Here is a 7,487-nt window from a genome sequence, read left to right as displayed (position 1 = left end):
GAAGTTTTCCACAAGTTCACTCACTGGCAATGCTATGACATGGTGGACTGCTCATGCCAAATCTGTGGGAATAGATAATGCTAATACTACCCCATGGGATGAACTCAAAGGCATGATGATCACTAAGTTTTGCCCAAGAAGTCAAGTCCAAAAGCTCGAGGCTGAGTACAGGGAACTCAGAGTTAAAGGAACCGATATCGAAAGCTATACCAATCGTTTTTTGGAGCTTTCTACCTTATGTCCCGAAATGTTCCCAACTGAAGCCCGCAGGATAGAGCGGTATATCGAGGGTCTACCCGAGGATGTTCAAGGGAATTTGATTTCTGCCGAGAAGGTTACTGTGGATGCTGTGATCCACATGGCACAGAGTTTAATGATGGCTAAACGTAGGAGAGTTTCGGTTAATAAACAAGTCGAAGTTAAAAACGGTGACAATAAGAGGAAATTTGAACCATCTCAGGGTTCAGCTCAAAATGTTAATAAGAAACCGGCGAATGGTACGAGACCCGGTTATCAGGGTACTAGTCCGTTTTGTTCTAAATGTGAAAGGCATCATCCGGGAAAGTGCACTGCTGTGTGTACAATATGTAAGAAGATAGGCCATGCTGCAAAGACTTGTAGAACCCTACCTCAGAATAGAGCCATTGTTCCGGCTAGAGCTCCTCCAACATGCTATACTTGTGGTGAAAAGGGGCATATTAGCCTGAATTGTCCAAAGAAGAAAGATACTCCAGCTACTGGAGCAAATGCTACTGCCAAAGGTCGTGCTTTTGTGATTACTGCTGCAGAAGCCAGTGATGAGGATGAGGTCATTACTGGTACGTACCTCGTCAATAATTGTTATGCCACTATTTTATTTGATACGGGAGCCGATAAGAGTTATGTGTCAAATGAGTTTTGCACCCTTTTTACTGAAAAGCCCCAAACCCTACAAACCAGACGATTAGTAGAAGTGGCTAATGGGAAGTTAATGAAAGTTGATAAAATATATAAAAACTGCAACCTAATTCTAGCCGATAAGGAATTCAAGATAGACCTTTTGTCGGTCGAGCTAGGTAGTTTCGATGTAGTGGTTGGAATGGATTGGTTAGGTCCATTGAGAGCAGCCATCATGTGTTTCGATAAGACCGTTCAAATTCCGTTAGGAAGTGGAGAAACTCTTATTATCCAAGGCGAACGAAGTTGTTCCAATCTTAATATCATCTCATGTCTTAAAGCCCGTAAGTACCTTGTGAAAGGTTACTCCGCCATACTAGCTCACGTTAAAATGATCGAATCCGAAGAAACGCGTATTGAAAACGTCCCGGTTGTTAAAGATTTTCCCGATGTGTTTCCCGAAAATCTCCCTGGTCTTCCACCGCCTCGTCAAGTTGAATTTCAAATCGATTTATCTCCAGGTGCTGCACCCATTGCTAAAGCACCGTATCGTTTAGCACCTTCCGAAATGAAGGAACTTTCTAACCAACTCCAAGAACTTTTGGATCTAGGTTTTATTCGTCCAAGTTCGTCCCCGTGGGGAGCTCCTATCTTATTTGTCAAAAAGAAGGATGGTACGTTGAGAATGTGTATTGATTACCGAGAACTCAACAAGCTTACCATAAAGAACCGTTACCCGTTAACTCGCATTGATGATATATTAGACCAACTTCAAGGGTCAAGCGTTTATTCTAAGATTGATTTAAGATCCGGTTATCACCAGCTCAGAGTCAAGGAGTCCGACATTCCTAAGACTGCATTCCGCACCCGATACGGACATTACGAATTTTGTGTTATGCCTTTCGGTTTAACCAATGCTCCAGCCGTATTTATGGATCTTATGAACCGTGTTTGCAAGCCTTACCTTGATAAATTCGTTATTGTTTTCATCGACGACATCTTGATCTATTCTAAAAGCGAGAAAGAACATGAGCAACATTTACGATTGATTCTTGAACTCTTAAGAAAAGAAAAACTCTACGCAAAATTTTCTAAGTGTGAGTTTTGGCTTAGAACCATACAATTCCTTGGACATGTTGTAGATAGTAATGGAATACATGTCGATCCCGCTAAAATCACCGCTGTTCAGAATTGGGAAGTGCCAAAGACTGCGAAGCATATTCGCCAATTTTTGGGACTTGCCGGTTACTACCGAAGATTTATTAAAGATTTTTCTCTTCTTGCAAAGCCTCTCACCAAGTTAACTCACAAAGGGAAGAAATTCGAGTGGTCCGAAGAACATGAGTCTGCATTTAAGATTCTGAAAGAGAAGTTGACCACTGCTCCGATCTTATCTTTACCTGAAGGTTCCGACGATTTTGTTGTCTACTGCGATGCCTCGAAACAAGGGTTCGGTTGTGTTCTAATGCAACGCAAGAAGGTTATCGCTTATGCCTCCCGACAATTAAAGAAACATGAAGTTAATTACACCACACACGATTTGGAGTTAGGTGCTGTGGTATTCGCTCTGAAGATGTGGCGACATTATCTATACGGTACTAAGTTTACGATATTCACCGACCATAAGAGTCTTCAGCATGTCTTTAATCAGAAACAGCTAAACATGAGACAAATACGATGGCTCGAATTGTTAAATGATTATGATTGTGAACTAAAGTATCATCCGGGAAAGGCAAATGTAGTTGCCGATGCTCTAAGTCGAAAGGACGAAGTTAGGCGTGTTCGTGCCTTGAATCTTAAGATCAAATCGAATCTCATCTCTCGAATCTGCGAAGTTCAAGTTGAAGCTATCAAACCTACACTTATCGAAGGAGAAGGACCTATAAATTTCGAAAACCAACTGCAAGTTAAGTCCAATGGTACAAGATACTTTGGTAATCGAATTTGGGTTCCTCGTTATGGTAATCTCCGTGAACTAGTCTTGGATGAAGCACATAAGACTAGGTATTCTATTCATCCCGGTTCTAGTAAAATGTATCAGGATGTGAAAGAGTTCTACTGGTGGCCCAACATGAAAGGCGACATTGCTACTTATGTGAGTAAGTGTCTTATTTGTTCGAAAGTCAAAGCCGAGCACCAAAAGCCTTCTGGTCTTCTAACTCAACCCGATATTCCACAGTGGAAGTGGGATGGTATAGCTATGGACTTTATTACAAAATTGCCTAAGACTGCAAATGGCAATGATACGATTTGGGTCATAGTTGATCGTCTCACTAAGTCTGCACATTTCATACCAATCAAAGAGACTGACAGAATGGAAAAGTTAGCTCGACTCTATGTTAAAGAGATTGTTACTCGTCATGGTGTCCCTACTTCTATTATCTCGGATCGCGATAGTCGATTTACTTCCAATTTCTGGAAATCCTTGCAAGCGTCTCTTGGAACTCGACTCGACATGAGTACAGCTTATCATCCGCAAACGGACAGTCAAAGTGAATGAACTATCCAAACTTTGGAGGATATGCTACGAGCATGTGTTATCGATTTCGGTAAAGGGTGGGATAAACACCTACCTTTAGTCAAGTTTTCTTACAACAACAGCTATCACTCTAGTATTAAAGAAGCACCATTCGAAGCTTTATACGGTCGCAAATGTAGATCTCCGTTGTGTTGGGATGAACTCGAGGACAGACAATTAACTGGTCCTGAACTTATTCATGAAACTTCCGAAAAGATCGTGCAAATCAAGAAGCATTTAGAAACCGCTCGTAGTCGACAAAAGAGTTATGCCGACCCTCACCGAAAACCGTTAGAATTCCAAGTTGGAGATAACGTTATGTTAAAAGTATCTCCTTGGAAAGGTGTTATCCGCTTCGGTAAACGAAGTAAACTCAGTCCGCGTTATGTTGGACCTTTCAAAGTTATTCAAAGAATCGGTCCCAATGCGTATCGATTAGAACTTCCAGCTGAACTGAGTCAAGTACATGATGTGTTTCATGTCTCAAATCTGAAAAAGTGTCTCGCCGAAGATACTCTTGTTATTCCTTTGGATGATATCCGCATTGATGAGCAAATGCACTTTGTCGAAGAACCTATAGAGATTATGAAAGAAGAGGTCAAAGAGACTCGTAAGAGCAACATACCTATTGTTAAAGTCCGTTGGAATTCGCGTAGAGGCCCCGAATATACCTGGGAACGCAAAGACCAAATGATACGAAAATACCCCCATCTCTTCCCAACTGTTGATGAAGCAGACGGGAACTCCACTTAAAACTTCGGGACGAAGTTTTCATTAACGAGGAGGTACTATAACGACCCTCATTTTTCCATCTATATAATGCCCGAACAAAAGATTTAAGTATAATGAATAAACTCTAAGTACTAATAAAATGTCGTTATATACATACGAAATTAACGAACGTTAAACGAATAATAAATTTTATTCAACAACGTACGCGTAAGAATTTTTATAAAAAAAAATTTATGTCATAACATGATTACATATAAAATACTTATATTAATTTTGTATTTAGTTAATATATTATACAATTAATAAATACAAGTATATATAAATGTAGTAACATATATAAAACTAATAAAATTATAAAGTAATAATTTAATTAAATAAAAACCACATTTAGTAATTATAATTTTATAAATACCGAATATATATTTATATTTATCAAAATTCGTATTTAATAATTAAATAAAAATAGAAATTTAGTTAGTTAACATTTTTAGAACTATGGAATATATATATATATATATATATATATATATATATATATATATATATATATATATATTAAAAAGTAGTATTTTTTTATATGTAAACTAGATCTAGATCTACTTTTATTTATTTTATTCCTACTTTTAACTTTACTTTTATTTATTTATATTTTGAAATGGTGGCATGACTGGCCATAAATACTTTTAATTTTTTTACAAGACACTACTTATTTTTTTATATAAACTTTTGTATTTTTTTATTTTCTCTTTATTAAAAATTGTAACTATAAATACCATAGCCTAGTTCACAAATTTTATACACCAAAAACTTGAAGAATTCTCTCTCAAACCTCTGCAAAAATTATTTTTGTAAGTTCTCTATATTATTTTTATAGTTTTTATTTAGTTTTTATCATATTTTTGTGCTAGTTTTATGTTAAATACCAAATAAATAAGAAATTAATTATAATAAATAATGTAAATACATGATAATTAGTATTAAGTATCCTAATGACTATAAAAATTATTTTTATGAATTATACATTCGAATTTATATTTATTAAAAATCAAAAACTGATTTTTTTTATATTCGGTATATATACATAATGAAGAAATAAATAGTAAACAATTTTATATATTATGTTTTATAATTTTTGCTTGTTCCTTAGGTCATAAAAGTAATTATAAAAATTTATGTTTGATTTATTTGTCATTTTAAATAATTAATTTGTATTTTCTTCTACTTTTGCTACAGTACCGGAAAATCTGTTTTAAAAAGAAAAATAGAATTTAATGATATAACATGTTTATGACTACAATAATCAATGGAAATTACTTAGGAACTAATAAGAAAGTTATAAAAATTATTTTTAGAATTAATAATTATATATTTCTATTTAATTCCGAATTTAAACTAAAAACAATACAAAAGTTGAATTAAATAGTTAAACTATTAATATAAATGTACAAATAATTTTTATAAGCTTAATACACTATATTAGGCATACGAAAATTTTAGATGAATTAATTGAGTTGATATAATAATTATTACTTTATAAACTTTGATTTATCTTGAACCGAAAAAGAAATTAGAAATAAATACTTTTACACCATAACAAAAATTTATAAATTTTTCCTAAGTTTATTTTGGTCAGTAGAACCTAAGAAAAATATAAAATGTGTTGTTAAACTTGTTTATCTATTTATTTGTATTTTAGCTATAAAAAAAATTTAATATTTAATACATAAAACTTAATATTTATGTATAGAAAATTTTTATAATGTTTTATACATGTCAGTTACTGTTATGAAATCAATAAAACACTTGTTAGCATTTTTAGATAATTATTGGTACTTATATTGACATAAAACTTAAAATTAAACTATACATATTTTAACATATAAGATAAATATATATATATATATATATATATATATATATATATATATATATATATATATATACATATTAACTTGATATTAATACATACCCATTCATAAAATACAATTTCTATGTATAACACTTGTTTACCTACTTAAATATATCCTACTTATTATTAGGATTTAAAAACCAAACAATCTTAATAACGATAATACAATCGAACTTAAGTAAATACTTATTGTATAAAGTATTTAAAGTGTTGTATTCCTATACGCACCTAAAAACGTATTGGAACGGTATATTAGATGGGTATAGATCTTGATCTTTCTCGAGTGGATGGACGCTCGAAAGTCTAGGCGGAGAGTTTGGATTACCGAGTTAAAGGATCCTGTGGCTCAGAAACCTATGACCTGAAAAGGCCATTTTAAATTGAAAGTGTTAGATTGGAAGCTTGTCTAGTATGAAAAGCCTTTCCAAAACGATAAACCTTCTTTAAACTTACTATAAAAGAAAATACTTACACTTATCATAATACGGGCAAAACATCTAAACTATTCTCAACTTATTCTTAGGTTGACTTCTCTGTGCTTCGATCATCCATACTTTCTGTTTAAGGAATACTTTCACTCACCGAATTACTAAGGTGACTTTCATAGCCCCACTCTTATTGCTATAGCACTTTTTATACTTACTGGGGTGAGACACATGCTGCTTTTATACTTTAAACAACTTAGACACAAGTACGAACCTAAACTGTACTATGACTAGCTTATGCTACTAAGACCCCACAGTGATGTTTTTTAATTGCTTTCAGGATAAGGCATTCTTAATTATTGGCGGTAGGCCTATTGGGAGTAACGTTCCCGATACATTTGACCGCGATGTCTTTGTATTACTTAATAATGATTTAAACATGGTGATAAGGTACTGTCAACTTATCATCGGGGCAACAAAACAAACGTTTAGTCTAAAATATCACGAATCAGTACTACTTTTGGATCTGCGTGATCTACTTTTATAACAAATCTTGTGGTCTAAGAACAAGCGGTCAATCATATTTGTTAAACCTATGAATTTCACTCAACCTTTTTGGTTGACACTTTTAGCATGTTTGTCTCAGGTACTGAATGATCAGGACCTCTATATCTACTGCTTATGTGATGACTTACTTGGCTAGGATCAAGACTTATCGCATATTTACTTTTCTGCATTTGAACAATTTATAATTCTTGTAACGACATTATTAATCCTTCCGCTGCAAATTTGGTTTTATTCATATAGTATTTGTTCTCATTTTATAATATGTTGGTATATATTATGATATTGAATCACATTTCGCCCAGGCCCTAACTGGGGGTGTGATATATACACTATAAACTATTAAAATATTATCAGAAATATGGATTGTGAATATACAACTATATGAATATTATCAAAATGCATATATCTTACAATCAAAAGTACCTCAAAACATGTGCGACTAATTACTGATCTTAGTGAT

This window comes from Rutidosis leptorrhynchoides, chromosome 1, assembly GCF_046630445.1.
Source record: "Rutidosis leptorrhynchoides isolate AG116_Rl617_1_P2 chromosome 1, CSIRO_AGI_Rlap_v1, whole genome shotgun sequence".
Lineage (NCBI taxonomy): Eukaryota > Viridiplantae > Streptophyta > Magnoliopsida > Asterales > Asteraceae > Rutidosis > Rutidosis leptorrhynchoides.
The sequence above is the reverse complement of the archived record's forward strand: the minus strand, read 5'-3'. Positions refer to the sequence as shown.